Source organism: Manis javanica, chromosome 13, assembly GCF_040802235.1.
Source record: "Manis javanica isolate MJ-LG chromosome 13, MJ_LKY, whole genome shotgun sequence".
Taxonomy (NCBI): domain Eukaryota; kingdom Metazoa; phylum Chordata; class Mammalia; order Pholidota; family Manidae; genus Manis; species Manis javanica.
The window spans coordinates 82679336-82700799 of NC_133168.1; the positions used below are offsets into that span (position 1 = coordinate 82679336).

The following is a 21464-nucleotide window of genomic DNA, read 5'->3' on the forward strand; positions in this document are numbered from 1 at the left end:
TTCTACATAGATGTGCTTTTTTTATTTTGCTAACATTAATGTACAATTACAAGAACACCATTATTGTTACTATGCTCCCCCTTTTATCAAGTCCCCACCACAAACCCCATTACAGTCACTGTCCATCAGCATAGTAAAATGCTGTAGAGTCACTACTTGTCTTCTCTGTGTTATACTACCTTCCCTGTGCCCCCCCACTACATTATACACACTAATCATAATGCCCCTTTTTCACCCTTACCACTCCCGTCCCAACCTTCCTCCCCAATCCCTTTCCTTTAGATAACTGTTAGTCCATTCTTGGGTTCTATGAGTCTGCTGCTGTTTTGTTCCTTCAGTTTTTGCTTTGTTCTTATACTCCACAGTTGATAGAAAGCATTTGATACTTGTCTTTCTCCACCTGGCTAATTTCACTGAGCATAATACCCTCTAGCTCCATTCATGTTGTTGCAAATGGGAAGATTTGTTTACTTTTTATATCTGAATAATACTCCATTGTGTACATGTACCACAACTTCTTTATCCATTCATCTACTTATGGACACTTAGGTTGCTTCCATTTCTTGGCTATTGTAAATAGTGCTGCAATAAACATAGGGGTGCATCTGTCTTTTTCAAACTGGGCTGCTGCATTCTTAGGCTAAATTCATAGGAGTGGAATTCCTTGTTCAAATGGTATTTCTATTTTCAGTTTTTTGAGGAACCTCTGTACTGCTTTCCACAATGGTTAAACTAATTTACATTCCCACCAGCAGTGTAGGAGCGTTCCCCTTTCGCCACATCTTCGCCAATATTTGTTGTTGTTTGTCTTTTGGATGTTGGCCATACTAACTGGTTTGAGGTGGAATACATGTGCTTATTTTCACTATGAATTATTGAAGTGACACAAAAGTACAGATACCAATGAAGAGTTTGGTACCCACCAGTCAACATTTTCAAATTCACACACATCACCAAAAAAAAAATTTTTATAGCAATATTTAATACAGACATATTTGATATGCCTATGTAATGTATTTTCACAATTTAGATGTTTTCCTTCCAGAGGAACAACACTAATGTGATATACATGATTCCCCTGCACTTTTAACTATAAATATTATGATGCTACAAATTATTGCACTGTTTTTGCATTTTAAAAGCTATTTGTGAACATGACCACACTAGATATGTCATGTATAGTTGTCTCCTTGTGTAATTTATTTTTTGACTATTGGTGATATTTAGTTCGGCTCCATTAATTTAAAAACCAGAGAGTAATCAAATGCATTTCAATTTTAAACAAAAGAAAATTATAAAATTAAAAAAATGAGGAATTGAATTACCATATAGACGCATGACAATTTGTTTCCATATTTGACAAGAATTACAGAGACTGTCTTTTTTCTTATATATATTTCTTAATACAGATACAGTCAAAAGGCATGAATTACAGAAGCCATATGTTCAAAACAATATGCCTTTAAGAAAGGAAGAGGAGAAAGAGAGGGAATCCAATAGGGGCACCTTCTGTTGGCATATTATTGTGTTATTTTATATAAAAACCTGAAGGCCATACAACAGAATATCAGCATTTGTGCACTGGAATAATGTGAGTGTGGGGTGGGCATATGTTTTTTTAATCACGCTATCTCTTTTGATGCTGCCATCATAATTCATGAGGAATAATATAAAAAGTAAAATAAAATAAACAATAATTTCTATGCTGCTCTTATTTAAAGTATTTGTTAGTTTTATAAAAAACAGGTTGACCAGGCAGGCAGCCTTTCCAGTTTCTTAGGCTGCCCACTTCCTTCCCCAGAGTCCTCCCAGACCAGCTATGGGGATAAGACAACAGCACAATCACGTTATCAAGAACCAGGAAAAGGAATCAAAGGTAAACATCAGCACAGTATTTCCATGTCCCCGCCACAAGAACTGAAGTAAATATCAGAAAAAATAACAGTCATCCTGTCTGAGAAGTGGCAGATTTTATCTCTGGAGGAAATGTACCCCCAAAAAATGGGGTTAGGATACCAGGAAAATGAAGGCCAGGGAACATTGGTGCAATATGGGATATGCAGATCCTGTAAATGGGATGTCCGGTGTGCTGACATGCAGTGAGGCCAGAGCTCCATGGTCTACTTGGTTATGATCATTTTAGGCATGAACTTGCCTCACTGTTTCCACAGGAAATAAATTTTGTAAAATACCTCCTTTTATTTCTAGTGCATTAACTCAGGGACTTGGATTACCTGGTTTGCTTCATTAAGGAATGATGCTCAGTGCACCCCTGGATGTGGAAGACAGAAGATCTGTCTTCAGGAAGGGCAGACAGCCTGAGCAAGACACTGGCTCATGATGAAACACCAACCATGGGAGGATCCTCAGGTGTGTTGCTTCCTGACTTGGCAACACAGGAGTGAGGTGATCACAGACTGACTTTCTGCAGTCTCTATATCCCTGGGGTCTCACTATTCCAAGTTACTCATTATCTAAGCCCATTTAGTGTCATTCTGATCCCAGAGCAGTGCAAATCCTTAAAGACCAAGTCTATAGACAGTAGGAATTCAGGATGGCTGTGTCCCAACTACCCACTTCCTCCTACCTGTGTCTGTTTACCTTACTTCACTAGCCTTGCATCTATACACACACACTATTCTCTAATGAATTCCGGTCTTCTTTCTTTAGTTACAAAGGCATCTTTGTTTCTGTAGGGGACAAGAGCAGGCTGCCCCAAGATGTGCCACTGTGACTATTGTCTCCATGTTGAAAGCATTCATGTCCCAAAAGATCCAGAAAGAAATTTGTTCTCCCCCCTCAATTTAATAAAGAGATTGTTTGATATTTTTATTGTAGTATAATTGATACACAATATTATATTGTACAGCATAGTGATTGGACAGATATGTACATTATTAAATGCTCACCCCAACTAGCTCATAAAAACAATTTAAATGGAACACCTACTTCAGTAGGACAGCCATCCCCATAGATAACAACATTATAATGTGATCAAGGGGTGGTGGACAGGAAGAGATATGTCTAGTGTGTACAGTTCCTCTCTGTTTCCCATCACTTCTCTGTGACCCAGCAAATATTTGCTTAACAAACATTTAGTCTTTCATATTCCTGTGAATTTCTTCCATATTCCTTTGAAGTCTCAGACCCCTACCCACTTCTCCTTAGTTCAGGATGACATACAGACCTCATGGAGCCTGACTGTGTTTGCTTTTCTATGTATTTCTCCTACATATGAAATTAAACTTTGTTTTTTTATCCTGTTATTCTGCCTCATGTCTATTTGATTTTAAAACCAGCTAGAAGAACTTTAAGGGGTAGAGGAAATTCTTGCCAACATTTTAGAAAAGGCTCCACAAGGGATCTGATCCAACCTAACGGTTGGCTTGGAGGGTGGATTTCAAGAAGCACAATTGCAGTGTGAAAATATAGTTATGTGTATGGGTAGAAATATTAATAAATAAAGTGAAAATGTTTTACACAATGTTTCCTACTAAGAGTCACTGGACACCATCAAAAATATATTGTTATCTTACATTAAGTTTTTATAAAGAAATAAAATAATTCATGTATATTTGAAGTCCCTCCACCCTCACACTTTATTTTCCACATTTTTGGTAATTTTCCCATCCCAGAGGGACCACCACATTGATCTTGATATGCACTATTTCTCCCCTGCATTTTCAGTCCATTTCATGTGATACTCATGGGGTTCAGGAAACATTACCACAAAATATGGCACTTCTGCATATCAAACATTTTAAGCCAAAGTAGTTTCTGAAAATATCAGAAGAAAGAAGTTCACTCAGACATTCTCCAGCTTGTTTTCCTGGATTCAAGTCATAAAACCATCATGTGAGCTCTCCTGGTCAGCAAAGGAAGTGACTATCCTTGTATCCAAAGCAAAGAACACAGAGAAGTGTTCTGAGAAAGATGACCTGCTAAGTACTCCCCATTCTCTCTGACCACTCAAATTTTCACATGGCTTTTCACCCTTCATCAAACCTAGCACCCAAATATACATGTCTAAGTGTTTATCCCAGTCTTCATTTCCTATGAAGGCTCCCATGTTACATAAAACATATATTAAATAAATGTATGCTTCTTTCCTAGTAATAATTGCCATTTTAATTTTCATACCCAACCAGGGAACCTAAGAGGGTAAAGAAAAACTTTTTCCTCCCTTACAATACTATCAAAAAATGATATAATCCAGGTTCTATGTTTCAATTCTTTGTATGCTGGAAAGGTCACTTGAAACTGGTGTTTAATACATTTGTGATTTATCACTCTTGGTACGTTTCACTCTGGGTCATCAAATTTAACTGTGTGACATATTATTGTCAAGACATAATTTTCTCTTTTCAATTATATAGGCATTTTTATGGGCACATATATATTATACATGTAAATATATTTAATACATGCATATATAATATATGTATACATATATATAATATATGCATATTATATACATACATATACACATACACACACATACTTTTGTGCAAAAACAGTTAAAAATAACATCTGGAAACTAAATTCATGACTGGTGGTGTGAAAAGCAAAGGATGAAAATGGAATAGAATAAAAAGAATATATCTTCTTTCTGTGATTTAATTTAGGAAGATATTAGCAAAATATTAACACTTGCAAATTCTGGAATCTGTGCTCTGTGCCCTTATTCTGTACAACTCGGCATTTTCAAGTATCTCATATGCAAACAAGGACACGAGTAGAGTGCAGGTGTAGCCTATAAGGTCAATTTAGTTCTCCACCTTGTTCCCCCTCCTCCTCATCACCATGGAACAGGTAAAGAAAAGAGACATCCCCTATCAAGTTATCAGGGAGAATAAAGGAATGCAAAAGTAAGAAGAAATTGGCCGGGCCACCTATAGTCTTTGACTAGTTTACAAAGACCTCTCCCTCTCTGCAAAACATGACCAAGGAGACTTCCGACTACCTGGGTTCCAATACCAGGGGAAGGTATTCAGTATACCTCTGGATGTTCAGACATAGAAATCAAGCTTTGTCTGGGCAAAATGATTCTCCCTAGGATGTGGCTCAGTTATGCTATATACTGATGGTTATAGATAAGAAACAACAGACTCAAAATAGATTTATTTGTCCCCCATGAAAGCAAACCCAGAATTAATTACAGTTTCAACCTATCCCAAAGTGACCTTTGAACAGTTGATCTGAGATTTCCTGACCAGCACTAGTGAGGTAATCTGCACAATAAAACCATACCACTTCCTTTCCCCAAAAGAGATGTCCTGGTCTGAAATAATCCATCTTTTTTTTGGCTTATATCTTCCTTGCCCTGTACTCGTACCTATAAAGCCTCCCATCTCTCTACCTGCTAGATGGGCTGCTGCCAATGAATTGCTTAATAAACCAATTAGGTCTTCAAATTGCCTCAACTGAATTTTGTTTTCTAATATGACCAGCATAGAAATGGACAGTTTATTTATCACAGAAGTGAAGTTCGATTATGGTGACAGGATGGACTGTTTACTAAAAGGTAAGAGCCATAAAAGTGACCTTTATTCCTGCTTCACATGAAAGACAAAACTAAATTGCAGATAGGTAGTTTTGTAGCCAAAACTACACATTCTTCAGATTCAAGTAAGTAGGGATTTCATAAACAAGACCTCTTGAGCACAACGTACTATGAAAAATATGGACACGATCAACTATATTAATCCTAAGCAGTTGTGTTCATTCATAAAACTCTATAAAGGATATGCAAAAGCAAGCCACACAGCTAAAGCATCAGCAATGCATATGGATAGGAAGAGTTAATGTACCTTACCACCATGTCTGGGAACCTGCCTATCATCCTGGCCATCACCACAGACTCTCACCTCAACATACCCATGTACTTCTTGCCACCTTGTCCTCAACAGACATCTGCTTCACCTCCACTATTTTCTCAAGGATGCTGCTGAATTCCAGACACAAATAATAATTATTACCTATGCAGGATACTTCACTCAGATTCTTTTTTTTGTTTTGTTTTTGGAGATTTGCACAACTTTCCAACCTTAATGGCTGGTTTGTGGCCATCTATCACCCCCTGCACTACAGGGTCATTATGAACCCCTGGCTGTGAGGTACCTGGCTTCTGAAATCCTGGATCATGACTATCCTGCACTCCTTTGTACAAAGCCTAGTGGTGTTGCAGGTGTCCTCCTGTACAGACTTGGAAATACCTCCCATTTTCTGTTACCTTAATCAGGTGATCCAACTTGCTTTTTCTGACCCTTCCTCAATAACATAGTCATATATTTTGCAACTGAACTTACAGATGTTATTCCAACCTCTGGGATCCTTTTCTCTTATTTTAAAATCATATCCTCCATTTTGAAAATTTCAACTGCTGTAGGCAAGTGTAAAACATTTTACACCTCTCGTTTTTTCCCCTGTTCATTGGGGTGTAGAAAGCCAGGGAGAAGACAAGGCACAGAGTGGGATGTAGGCGGCACTTGCATTCTTTCTCTTTGATAGCACTATGATCTCAGACCATTCATATCCCCTATCTGGACTTCTCTTTCTTATCTTTGCATTGAAATCCACTTGATCAGATTTTCAGTGAGGGTCTCCAGCTCCAAGATATTTTGGGATGAGCCTTGTCTTGTGGTGGTGGGCCCTGTTTCTGATTCACAGACATCTAAAAGCAAGCAATGATGGAAATATTCTGTATCTGTGCTGTTCAGTATATAGTAGCTACATGTGGCTACTGAGTACTTGAAGTCTGGGTATTATCACCAGTTTATGTGGTTACTAATATTTAATGTTACTGAGATACCAGACTTTTTATTTTATTTAATTAAAAGTAATACTAATTTAAGGAGACACTTGTGGCTGCACACTATTGGACAGCACATGTAGAAAGAGTTGGATTGGAGGGATTGTGTACAGGCACATGCAACCCTTCCTCACATGCCCAGTGGGTGCCATGTGTCCTACTCCCATGTGGTTTATGTTGTAGTTGGTAATGACATGAATAGGCAATTGAAAATTATAAATGATTGGATGTAACATGTAAACTTGGGAGTAGTGATCACTAAAAGCTTCCTGAAGGAAAATATATTGTAGGCTAATACTGGAAAATCATTATAAAATTTGTTACAGGAGAGTGAATGTGTTTCTGGGAATATAAAAAACATTTGAGAGAAAATTTACAAGTTTAGAGACAGATCCCATGGGTTGGGTTTGCCAATTGTGGTGATCCCTTCCCCCACTTTCCCAGCCATTCTGAAATGGCCAAGCCCAATTCCATTCCTCCTAAGTCAAAGATAAGAATTTGATTTAGTACATACTTTTAGTGTGACCATGGCCTTGGATCATTTGGAAGAATGTCTTTGTCTCTGAAAGATAAAAACTAAAGGGGGTTATTGTCATGATTTCTACATGATTCAGTTCAATTATGGGATGACACAAGGGGGAAAGTGTTAATAATTTATACATTGGATACAGTATTGTTTCAGTTGGAGGGATTATACTGTGTTAAATCTAGATGAGTTATGTTGATCATATTGTCCTGTTCTCCTGTGTGTTTCAAAAGTTTTATTCACAAGAGTAAGATACATGCATTCCCCATTTAATTGGATTACAGAGTGTTCTCCCAACAGACATGATGTCTTGCCTAAGAACTCTGGTACATCTCAATGAATCCCAGCCCAGGACAAGGGGTGAATGAATATCACAGTTTCATCCATCATTAGACAACCATGTACACAGTGTCTTGGATGATGATGAAAGTTGGCCAAGCCTTGAGCCTTGTCAAGGACTGTTGAGGCACAGTGGTGGGGGGTCATCAGGCACCTTGTGGAGTTAGGGTATGGAAGCATTTGTCTCACCACACCTTGTCATTTGAACCATTAACTTTCTCTATTTGTTGAGACTCTTGGTACTCATCACATGCTTCCTCTGCTGTTTCCTGGTAACCAAGGAACTGTTGTTTGTCCTCTTGTCATTGGGATGCATAATTAACTTATATATTACAAATAAGTATCCTTTTCTGGGAGTATTAATGCAAGTAGTCCACCCCATGTCCATGTGTGGCATGCCTTTGCCTTTTCTTATCATTAGTTATTAAGGAAAAGTAAATGAAAGTCAAATGTAAGTGGACAACATAATGAAATACTGCACATGTGAATGGCTTTAATTAAAAGACCAACTATAACAAGTGTTAACAAAGATGTGGAGTAAAGGAAATGCTTTGAAAAATAACATTGCTGCCTCTTTAAAGTTATATACAACTATACAGCCATCTCACTCTGAGGAGCTTATCCAAGAGAAATATAAACAGATGTCTATGCAAAGACTTACACAAAAATGTACATAATAACTATTTGTAAACAACCCAGAAGTCCATCCACAGGGGAATGGATAAACAAACCATGGTCTACTACCCCAGCGGAATACTCTTCAGCAATAAAAGGAATGACATTTTCATGCATGCAACAACAGGCATACATCTCAAAAGAATGATGCTGAGTGACAAGAGCCAAATAAAAATGAATGAATAGACAATTCTAGAAAATGCCAGCTCATCTATACTGATCTAAAGAAGATCAGGGATTGCCAGGGAATAAGGATGTGTTTGCCAACAGCAGAGAGGGAGGAATTTCAAAGGGGCATGAGGACATGATTGAGGGGTGATGTGAATTCTTTATCTTGACCATGGTGATGTTTCAAGATGTTATAATCAACACATATCAGACCCTTCCCTTGGAATGTATGCCATAGTTTTTATATTGGCTGTAGCCTAATTATACTAGAGAACATGTGGAACTGGGAGAGAGGACATGAGGAGATGTCAGAGAAAATGGTGGAGAAAACACTTTTAAGTAGAGACAGGATAAAAGAAAGAGGTGAAACAAGGAAAAGAGAAAATAAAAGAAAGACTAAGAGAGAAAACTAAGTGGAAGAAAGGACGTGAGAGAGTCAGAAGTCTCAGATCTCTGGCTTGGGCCACCTCAGTATCTTCCATGCTTGGTCACTCTGTTCTGATGCTCTCACCCGGTCCTCACAAATCACTGTCTCCCTGTGGAAGAACAAGGGAGATTACAATTTTCAGCCATGATGCCTGTGCTATTACATGCTTCACGCAGAGAAAGCTTCAGTGACCAGCTCTACCCAAAGCCCACTTTACCATGCCAGAGTCCAAGGAAACAGGTAAAAAAGCCTGGTCAGAAACAGCCTCTGGCTCTTCTCACTTTGGCCCTGTATGCTTCATTGGGGAGCAGGTAAAGTTACCTTCCCTCATTAAGTCTTGAAGGCAAGGGGGATATCTTCCTAATGGCTGCACACCATTTCATCCCTCAGGGACACAGGAGTTGGTAAGACAGGCACAGACATTACCATTACCTAAAATACACCTCCCAGCTCCTGAGAAGTTTCCCTTCCTGAGAAGTTTCCCTTCCTGGGAAGCCATGGAACATGGAACATACCTTTGCCTGATTTTATGCCAGCCAGCACCCATCTCAATTCATCCCTGTCTTACCTCCCATTAAGCCCTGGCATCCTCCATTCCCATTATACTGCTTCATTCTGTAAAGTTCAGACTCTCTGGAACTTGCATTTCAATCAGCCCCTGTGGATCCTTCCCCTGATTGTGCATCCTCCATGATTAGAAATATGCCAAAAAGGACTAAGTGTGTCACAAACTGCTCTGCAAACAACCTCTGGACTTGAAGGAGAGGTGACTATCTACATGGGAAGCCTGGGTCCCAGAGTAATACCGAGGCTCTAGAATTAAAGTGTTTGCTTGGATGGAACTATTGGGGAAGCTCAGTGTACAAAATCTTCAGAAGAATCTGGATAATCATTTTTGAGCTTTTTATCAGGAATCCACCTGGAAAGTTGGAACAAAGGCTCCCAACAAGAAGCCAAAATCACAATAGGCAGGCAGCAAGCTGGGTTGGCCTGCTCTGAGTTCACTGCCATAGGTGGCATCATCTCTATGTGTTTTACAGATAACCACAGCTGAAGATACATAAGGGCCAAGAACCAGTGTCACACCAGTGTTCTACATTCATAATTTTTTGATGTGACCTTTACCTCCCTCTCCTTAGGCAGTGATTCTTAGGGAATGCCTTCTACAAAGATCACAATTTTGATAAGAGCTAAGCTATTGTCAACTTATTATTTACTAAGCCACATGACTGAAAAGCTCTGCATGCACTGTCTGTTACACTCAAAACCCAAAACAGCTTTATTCCAATTTCAGAGTTATAACTCTGGAGGTATAGAAATGTTAAAAAGTTGTACAATGAAGGAAGATATTGCTAAGAGCATGAATTAAATATTTGGCCAAACAAATTGCCAAAGAAACCAAGTGACTTACTTGCTGAAATACAAACACAGAATTGGCCTCCCTCCAGGCTCTAGTGAAAGAAGCAGTGAAGGGGGACATCAGAGACAAGAAATAGGAAGCCAGAAAATATGAGTGGAGCCATGAAACAAAGAATAAATCATCAGTGTATTAACATCAAAACACTTTCTAACTAAAATTCCAGATGTTTGCCAAACAGGAGAACGATGGAGAGAAATTTAACTGATCAGTTTCTCTTTTCTCAGGATATAAATGCTACAGATATAAATGCTACATATATTTTAATAGTAAATACTGACTTCAATGAAGTCCTAAATAAATGTGTTCAGACAGAGGAGATTAAATATGGTGGCATGAGAGGTGAGACAGAGACCCACTCCCAAAACCACATATAACAGGAAAATATAATTAATACAACTAATCCTGAAAGAGCAACAGGAAAGAAGGCTGTACCAGACTGCATACACCTGGATAAAAGAACAAACCTCATAAAACAGGGTAACATACCAAAGCCATGACCCAGCAGGACCCAATAACTTCTCCCACCCCAGCTCACCATCAGTAGGAAGAAAAATGGAGTGGGGAGTGAGTGGAGGCCTAGGACTGCTGAACACCCAGCTCTGGAGTTCTGCTCTGGGAGCACGAACCTACAATACATGGTGCTCTGGAGATTAGTGGAGTTAGAAAGTTAATACTAGTGGAATACCTGGAGAGACTGAGATTCCAGCTGTTTTTGGAAAACAGGGATTCAAATCTTGCTGCTCTGTGACAAAGAAAGGTGGGCAGTCTGAGAGGCTTACTAACACCAAGAGGGCTGCTAAAGGGGTGAGGATTGCACAGAGTTTACTGCTCAGAAGAAAGGCCAGGTTGACTAAATTTTCCAAGTGAACTCTAACCAGTAGTTTTGGAACTCTCAGAAGCTTAGGCACTCCATGACCCTGTCTGGCTATGCAGCTCCAAAACAACCTACCTTGATATGCAGCCTGCTTTGCCTTTCTCCCAGCTAGCCCACACCTGGCTCACAAACCAGCAGCCCCTGTCCTGGCATCAGGCCAGCCAGAGGGAAACCACTCCAATGGCAGCTACAAATGCATAGTATTGAGGCTTACATCTGTGTCCTAGTCCAACTGGTTCTGGCAGTGGAGTCAGGCATAGCAGTCAGGAAGTAGGAAGCATTTATTTCCTCACCTTAGGAACCAGTGTGCTCCCCAGTGACACCCAACATCAACCCAGGGGCTGAGCACCTTCAGAGAGTAGAGTTTCTGGTCACCTGAGAGCCCATATACAAATAAGAAACATTAAGGGAACATGGTTCAAACCAAAATCACACAAACACCAGAAAAAGAGCCAAGTGAAACTGAACTCACCAATCTTCTCAAAAGATATTTCAAAATAAAAATCATAAACATGCTCATGGAGGTACAGAAAAATATTCAAGAACTCAGGGAAGAATTCCAGAAGGAGATTCAATAATATCGAATACAATATATGAAATGAAACATACAATGGAGGGATTTAAAAGAAGATTAGTTATAGTGGAGGAGACAGTAAATGGAATAGATATTAGAGAAGAGGACTACAAGGAAGCTGAGGCACAGAGAGAATAAAGGATCTCTAGGAATGAAAAAATATTGAGAGAATTGTGCAACCAATCCAAACAGAACAGTGTTCTTATTATAGGGGTATCAGAAGAAGAATAGAAGGAAAAAGGGAGGCAAAGTGTCCTTGGAGAGGTAATTGCTGAAAAATTACTCAATATGGGAGAGGAGATAGTATCTTGGGCCATGGAGGTGCACAGATCTCCCAAACAAGGAACCAAAGGAAGATAACACCAAGACATATAATAATTAAAATGGCAAAGATGAATGACAAGGAGAGACTATTGAAAGCAGCCAGAGAGAGAGATAAAAGATCACATACAAAGGAACAGTCATCAGGCTATCATCAGAAACCTTACAGGCAAGAAGGGAGTAGCATGACAAATTTAATGCAATGAAGAAGGGACTCGAACCAAGAATACTCTAACTGGCAAGATTATCATTTAAATTTGAAAGAGGATTTAAACAATTTCCAGACAAGAAAATGCTAAGAGAATTTACATCCCCCAAACCATCTTTATAGTGTATTTTAGAGGGACTTCTGAAAATGGAAGTATTCCTAAGGCTAAATAACTATCACCAGAGAAAATAAAACCACAGTAAAGAAAGTAGTGCTATTAATTACTAAGCACATGCAAAATCAAATCAACTACCCACAAAGTCACTCAAGGGATAGACAAATACAATAGAATATGATGACTAAAATATAAAGAATGGGGGAGTAAGAGAAAAAGGAAAAAAGAGGCTTTAGATAGCTTTTTTAATAGCGTACTAAGTAAGTTAAGTTGGACTGTTAGATAGTAAGGAAGTTACCATTGAAGCTCCAGAAACCATGAATCCAAAGCCTGCAATGGCAATAAGTATATACTTATCAATAATCACCCTAAATGTAAAGGACTGAATGTACTAATCAAAAGACATACAGTCACTGAATGAATAAAAATACAAGACCCATCTATGTGCTGCCTACAAGAGAGTCACTTCAAACCCAAAGACAAACACAGATTAAAAGTGAAGGGATGACATATAAATCAAGTATAAAAATCAAACGAATATTCACATTTGACCTGATTGTTTATAAGTCATAATGCGTGATCAAAACCGAAAGTTTCTGTGATGAATGCCCTTGTACTGTTCACCATGTAAGAATTTATTCACTATGTAAGAATTCGTTCACCATGTAAGAACTTGTTCGTTATGCTTCAGAAGATTGGAGACTGATGAGAATTAGACTTGAGATGGATTAATGATTGTACATTGAGCATTGAGCCCCCTATACTGAATTTTATTGTTGTTAACAACTATTTGATCAATAAATATGAGAGATGCCCTCTCAAAAAAAAAAATGAAAAAAAAAAGTGAAGTGATGGAAAAAGATATTTCATGCAACTAATAGGAAGAAAAAGCATGAGTTGCAGTACTTGTATGAGACGAAATAGATTTCAAAAAAAGAAAGTCAGGGGCAGAGCCAGGATGGCGGCGTGAGTAGAGCAGTGAAAATCTCCTCCCAAAAACACATAGAGCTATGAAAATATACCAAAGAAAAATCTTCCTAAAATAGAGACCACAGGACACAGGACAACATCCAGACCACATCCACACCTGCAAGAACCCAGCGCCTTGCGAAGGGGGTAAGATACAAGCCCCGGCCCGGCGGGACCCGAGCGCCCCTCCCACCGGCTCCCGGCGGGTGGAAAGAAAATGGAGCAGGTTTTTTTTGGCAAGTGCTTTTTGGAAGCCTTAAAGGGATGGGCCCCCGTTGCTAGGGAGGCAGGGTGGCGGGACCGGTGAGCAGGTGCCTGGGACCAGCGCCTGAGGACAAAGAATATCCCGCATTTCTCCCTGCGGGACCGGCGGGCGGGTGCCTGAGACCGGCGCTTGAGGATGGAGGAAATCGCGCGTTTTTCCCCTTTTTTTTTTCTCTTTTTGGCGAGCACTTTTTGGAAGCCTTAAAGGGACAGGGACCCCGGTGCTAGGGAGGCAGGGTGGCGGGACTGGTGAGCGGGTGCCTGGGACCGGCACCTGAGGACAAAGAATATCCCACGTTTTTCCCTGCAGGACCGGGGGCGGGTTCCTGAGACCGGCACTTGAGGACAGAGGAAAACGCGCATTTTTCCCCCTTTTTTTTTCTCTTTTTTGCAAGTGCTTTTTGGAAGCCTAAAAGGGACAGGGACCCCGGTGCTAGGGAGGCAGGGCGGCAGGACTGGTGAGCGGATGCCTGGGACCGGTGCCTGAGGACAAAGAATATCGCGCGTTTTTCCCTGTGGGACTGGTGGGCAGGTGCCTGAGACCGGCACCTGAGGACAGATGAAATCGCGCATTTTTCCCCTTTTTTTCTCTCTTTTTGGCGAGTGCTTTTTGGAAGCCTTAAAGGGACAGGGACCCCGGTGCTAGGGAGGCAGGGCGGCGGGACTGGTGAGTGGGTGCCTGGGACCAGCGCCTGAGGACAAAGAATATCGAGCGTTCCTTCCCTGCGGGACTGGTGGGTGGGTGCTTTTTGGAAGCCTTGAAAGGACAGGGACCCTGGCGCTAGGGAGAAAGGGCAGCAGGACAAGTGAGTGGGTGCCTGCGACCGTCACCTGAGGACAAAAAAAAAAAAAAAAATCGCGTGTTTTTTCCTTTTTTTTTCCTTTCTGTTTCCTCTCTCATTGCTGCTGTTGTTGTTTTGGTTTGGAGAGTGCTTTTTGGAAGTCTTAAAGGGGCAGGACAGGTCACTTAGACCAGAGGCAGGGAATCTGGGGATCTCTGGGCACTCTAACCCCCTGGGCAGCAGGGAGCACAGAGGCCCCTTATGGAGATAAATAGCCTCCCAGCCACTCCCCCTCCAATGGGGCTCCACCATTTTGGAGGAACAGCCCCAGCCAGGCCAAGCCCACAACAACAGCAGAGATAAACCCCAAAGCAACTGGGCAGGAAGCAGAAGCCCTGTCTGCACACAGCTGCCCAGCACAAGCCACTAGAGGTCGCTATTCTCCCAGGAGAAGACCACAAACAAACAAGAAGGGAAGCTCTTCCAGCGGTCACTTGTACCAGATCTGCAAACTATCTCTATCACCATGAAAAGGCAAAACTACAGGCAGACAAAGATCATAGAGACAACACCTGAGAGGGAGACAGACCTAACCAGTCCTCCTGAAAAAGAATTCAAAATAAAAGTCATGAACATGCTGACGGAGATGCAGAGAAAAATGCAAGAGCAATGGGATGACATGCAGAGAAAAATACAAGAGCAGAGGGATGAGATGCAGAGAAAAATGCAAGAGCAGTGGGATGAAGTCCGGAAGGAGATCACAGATGTCAGGAAGGAGATCACAGAAGTGAAACAATCCCTGGAAGGATTTATAAGCAGAATGGATAAGATGCAAGAGGCCATTGAAGGAATAGAAGCCAGAGAACAGGAACGTATAGAAGCTGACATAGAGAGAGATAAAAGGATCTCCAGGAATGAAACAACACTAAGAGAAATATGTGACCAATACAAAAGGAATAATATTCGTATTATAGGGATACCAGAAGAGGAAGAAAGAGGAAAAGGGATAGAAAGTCTCTTTGAAGAAATAATTGCTGAAAACTTCCCCAAACTGGGGGAGGAAATAATCGAACAGACCATGGAATTACACAGAACTCCCAACAGAAAGGATCCAAGGAGGACAACACCAAGACACATAGTAATTAAAATGGCAAGGATCAAGGACAAGGAAAGAGTTTTAAAGGCAGCTAGAGAGAAAAAGGTCACCTATAAAGGAAAACCCATCAGGCTAACATCAGACTTCTTGACAGAAACCCTACAGGCCAGAAGAGAATGGCATGATATACTTAATGCAATGAAACAGAAGGGCCTTGAACCAAGGATACTATATCCAGCACGACTATCATTTAAATATGATGGCGGGATTAAACAATTCCCAGACAAGCAAAAGCTGAGGGAATTTGCTTCCCACAAACCACCTCTACAGGGCATCCTACAGGGACTGCTCTAGATGGGAGCACCCCTAAAAAGAGCACAGAACAAAACACACAACATATGAAGAATGGAGGAGGAGGAATAAGAAGGGAGAGAAGAAAAGAATCTCCAGACAGTGTATATAACAGCTCAATAAGCGAGCTAAGTTAGGCAGTAAGATAATAAAGAAGCTAATCTTGAACCTTTGGTAACCACAAATCTAAAGCCTGCAATGGCAATAAGTACATATCTCTCAATAGTCACCCTAAATGTAAATGGACTTAATGCACCAATCAAAAGACAGAGAGTAATAGAATGGATAAAAAAGCAAGACCCATCTATATGCTGCTTACAAGAAACTCACCTTAAACCCAAAGATAAGCATAGACTAAAAGTCAAGGGATGGAAAAACATATTTCAGGCAAACAACAGTGAGAAGAAAGCAGGGGTTGCAGTACTAATATCAGACAAAATAGACTTCAAAACAAGGAAAGTAATAAGAGATAAAGAAGGATACTACATAATGATAAAGGGCTCAGCCCAACAAGAGGATATAACCATTCTAAATATATATGCACCCAATACAGGAGCACCAGCATACGTGAAGCAAATACTAACAGAACTAAAGACGGAAATAGTCTGCAATGCATTCATTGTAGGAGACTTCAACACACCACTCACCCCAAAGGATAGATCCACCGGGCAGACAATAAGTAAAGACACACAGGCACTGAACAACACACTAGAACAGATGGACCTAATAGACATCTATAGAACTCTACATCCAAAAGCAACAGGATATACATTCTTCTCAAGTGCACATGGAACATTCTCCAGAATAGACCACATACTAGCTCACAAAAAGAGCCTCAGTAAATTCCAAAATATTGAAATTCTACCAACCAATTTTTCAGACCACAAAGGTATGAAAGTAGAAATAAATTCTACAAAGAAAACAAAAAGGCTCACAAACACATGGAGGCTTAACAACATGCTACTAAATAATCAATGGATCAATGAACAAATCAAAATATAGATCAAGGAATATATAGAAACAAATGACAACAACAACACTAAGCCCCAACTTCTGTGGGATGCAGCGAAAGCAGTCTTAAGAGGAAAGTGTATAGCAATCCAGGCACACTTGAAGAAGGAAGAACAATCCCAAATGAATAGTCTAACATCACAATTATTAAAACTGGAAAAAGAAAAACAAATGAGGCCTAAAGTCAGCAGAAGGAGGGACATAATAAAGATCAGAGAAGAAATAAACAAAATTGAGAAGAATAAAACAATAGCAAAAATCAATGAAACCAAGAGCTGGTTCTTTGAGAAAATAAACAAAATAGATAAGCCTCTAGCCCAACTTATTAAGAGAAAAAGAGAGTCAACACAAATCAACATAATCAGAAATGAGAATGGAAAAAACACGACAGACTCCACAGAAATACAAAGAATTATTAAAGACTACTATGAAAACCTATATGCCAACAAGCTGAAAAACCTAGAAGAAATGGACAACTTCCTAGAAAAATACAACCTCCCAAGACTGACCAAGGAAGAAACACAAAAGTTAAACAAACGAATTACAAGCAAAGAAATTGAAACAGTAATCAAAAAACTACCCAAGAACAAAACCCCGGGACCGGACGGATTTACCTCGGAATTTTATCAGACACACAGAGAAGACATAATACCCATTCTCCTTAAAGTGTTCCACAAAATAGAAGAAGAGGGAATACTCCCAAACTCATTCTATGAGGCCAACATCACCCTAATACCAAAACCAGGCAAAGACCCCACCAAAAAAGAAAATTACAGACCAATATCCCTGATGAATGTAGATGCAAAAATACTCAATAAAATATTAGCAAACAGAATTCAACAGTATATCAAAAGGATCATACACCATGAGCAAGTGGGGTTCATCCCAGGGATGCAAGGATGGTACAACATTCGAAAATACATCAACATCATCCACCACATCAAAAAAAAGAAAGACAAAAACCACATGATCATCTCCATAGATGTTGAAAAAGCATTTGACAAAATTCAACATCCATTCATGATAAAAACTCTCAGCAAAATGGGAATAGAGGGCAAGTACCTCAACATAATAAAGGCCATATATGATAAACCCACAGCCAGCATTATACTGAACAGCGAGAAGCTGAAAGCATTTCCTCTGATATCGGGAACCAGACAGGGATGCCCACTCTCCCCACTGTAATTTAACATAGTACTGGAGGTCCTAGCCACGGCAATCAGACAAAACAAAGAAATACAAGGAATCCAGATTGGTAAACAAGAAGTTAAACTGTCACTATTTGCAGATGATATGATACTGTACATCAAAAACCCTAAAGACTCCACTCCAAAACTACTAGAACTGATATCAGAATACAGCAAAGTTGCAGGATACAAAATTAACACACAGAAATCTGTAGCTTTCCTATACACTAACAACGAATCAATAGAAAGAGAAATCAGGAAAACAATTCCATTCACCATTGCATCAAAAAGAATAAAATACCTAGGAATAAACCTAACCAAAGAAGTGAAAGACTTATACTCTGAAAACTACAAGTCACTCTTAAGAGAAATTAAAGGGGACACTAATAAATGGAAACTCATCCTATGCTCATGGCTAGGAAGAATTAATATCGTCAAAATGGCCATCCTGCCCAAAGCAATATACAGATTTGATGCAATCCCTCTCAAATTACCAGCAACATTCTTCAATGAATTGAAACAAATAATTCAAAAATTCATATGGAAACACCAAAGACCCCGAATAGCCAAAGCAATCCTGGGAAAGAAGAATAAAGTAGGGGGGATCTCACTCCCCAACTTCAAGCTCTACTACAAAGCCATAGTAATCAAGACAATTTGGTACTGGCACAAGAACAGAGCCACAGACCAGTGGAACAGATTAGAGACCCCAGAAATTAACCCAAACATATATGGTCAATTAATATTTGATAAAGGAGCCATGGACATACAATGGCAAAATGACAGTCTCTTCAACAGATGGTGCTGGCAAAACTGGACAGCTACATGTAGGAAAATGAAACTGGACCATTGTCTAACCCCATATACAAAGGTAAACTCAAAATGGATCAAAGACCTGAATGTAAGTCATGAAACCATTAAACTCTTGGAAAAAAACATAGGCAAAAACCTCTTAGACATAAACATGAGTGATCTCTTCTTGAACATATCTCCCCGGGCAAGGAAAACAACAGCAAAAATTAGCACGTGGGACTACATTAAGCTGAAAAGCTTCTGTACAGCGAAAGACACCATCAATAGAACAAAAAGGAACCCTACAGTATGGGAGAATATATTTGAAAATGACAGATCCGATAAAGGCTTGACATCCAGAATATATAAAGAGCTCACACACCTCAACAAACAAAAACAAATAACCCAATTAAAAAATGGGCAGAGGAACTGAACAGACAGTTCTCCAAAAAAGAAATACAGATGGCCAAGAGACACATGAAAAGATGCTCCACATCGCTAATTATCAGAGAAATGCAAATTAAAACTACAATGAGGTATCACCTCACACCAGTAAGGATAGCTGCCATCCAAAAGACAAACAACAACAAATGTTGGCGAGGCTGTGGAGAAAGGGGAACCCTCCTACACTGCTGGTGGGAATGTAAATTAGTTCAACCATTGTGGAAAGCAGTATGGAGGTGCGTCAAAATGCTCAAAACAGACCTACCATTTGACCCAGGAATTCCACTCCTAGGAATTTACCCTAAGAACGCAGCAATCAAGTTTGAGAAAGACAGATGCACTCCTATGTTTATCGCAGCACTATTTACAATAGCCAAGAATTGGAAGCAACCTAAATGTCCATCGGTAGATGAATGGATAAAGAATATGTGGTACATATACACAATGGAATACTACTCAGCCATAAGAAGTGGAAAAATCCAACCATTTGCAGCAACATGGATGGAGCTGGTGAGTATTATGCTCAGTGAAATAAGCCAAGCGGAGAAAGAGAAATACCAAATGATTTCACTCATCTGAGGAGTATAGGAACAAAGGAAAAACTGAAGGAACAAAACAGCAGTGGAATTACAGAACCCAAAAATGGACTAACAGGTACCAAAGGGAAAGGAACTGGGGAGGATGGGTGGGCAGGGAGGGATAAGAGGGGGGAAGAAGAAGAAGGGTATTAAGATTAGCATGCATGGGGGGGAGGGAGAAAGGGGAGGGTGGGCTGCACAACACAGAGGGGACAAGTAGCGACTCTACAACATTTTGCTAAGCTGATGGACAGTAACCGTAATGTGTTTGTTAGGGGGGACCTGATATAGGGGAGAGCATAGTAAACATAGTATTCTTCATGTAAGTGTAGATTAAAAATTAAAAAAAAAAAAAAGAAAGAAAGAAAGAAAGAAAGAAAAGGGGGATTACTCCTTAACCAGATAAAACTATTGGTAAATCAAAGATCAACGCATGCTTTAAATATCCTTAATGTTGATCACTTAAAGGGTGTCAGATGATCAGCTATGCAGGTACTTTTTTCTGATAATATTCCTTTCTCTTAATTTAAAAAAAAAAAAGCAGTTAGTGTGTGCTGACCTCCAATGAGTTCTGCACAGTGGTATAGAGGGCATGTCAAAGTGTGGGCAAAGGGTCTGTTTATTTCTATGCAGGAGATCAAGGCCGAGCTTGGATACCCAGAAAATGAACTAAGATACGATATGAGGAGGAGCTTCTGGCATCAGCACTCTCTGGGGGACTTGTGCCAGGGGATGATCATCAAAGAGCCTCCACAGGGATCTGGGTGATGCTGCGGTTGTGGCTGCATCCAGCCCACTGTCTCCTGGACTTGCCATAGGAATGAGGAGGGAGATGTCTAGGCTGGCATGTGCATACAGTGAGACAACGAATTTGACCAGATCTGTACTGTTGGAACTCAACCAGGAGTTGGGACGGGTGCACGTTGTAGCACTCCAAAATCTTATGACTATAGACTATCTACAGTTAAAAGAACATATGGGATGTGAACAGATACCAGAAATGGGCTGCTTTAATCTGTCTGATTTTTCTCAGACTGTTCAAGTACAGTTGGACAATATCCATCATATCATAGACAAATTTTCACAAATGCCTAGGGTGCCTAAATGGTTTTCTTGGCTTCACTGGAGATGGATGGTAGTTATAGATTTGCTATATTTATGTCACCATATTCCTATTATGTTAATATGTGTGTGCAAATTAGTTAGTAGTTTAAAACCTATACATGCTTAAGGTACTCTACAAGAAGATATGTCAAAGAAATAATCAATCCTCCCATGTTTTCTTCCATCTGCTACCTCTATAGCTTTTCTTCTTCCATCCTAATTACAAACCTTAAATAGAATTCGTGCCTCATATCGAATTTACCGAGTATCATAATTCCTCCAGGTGGTAAAGATACCTCGAGACAAGTGCTGGGCATAGAAGCCACAGGGCATAAATCTGCAAAGAAGTAAAAAGCTAACCTTTCAAACAATATGGCTTCTCTCTCACTTACCAACTTTACATTTCCCTGTATGGTCCCGGAAGATGA

General features: G+C 40.0%; 1 protein-coding gene across 5 annotated transcripts in view; it reads right to left on the minus strand.

The window, feature by feature from the left end:
- LOC108389589 (olfactory receptor 7G2-like) overlaps positions 1–21464 on the minus strand; it is a 40433-nt gene that overhangs the window by 4101 nt on the left and 14868 nt on the right. The window contains exon 2 of one of the 5 annotated variants that reach the window (XM_037013259.2): positions 8987–9055. The exons of 3 other annotated variants lie outside the window; for them this stretch is intronic. The gene's annotated coding sequence lies outside the window, so the exon portion shown is untranslated. Of the gene's footprint in view, positions 1–7325; positions 9056–21464 lie in introns of all 5 variants that reach the window. One more of the 5 variants, XM_073219936.1, reaches the window with a different exon arrangement.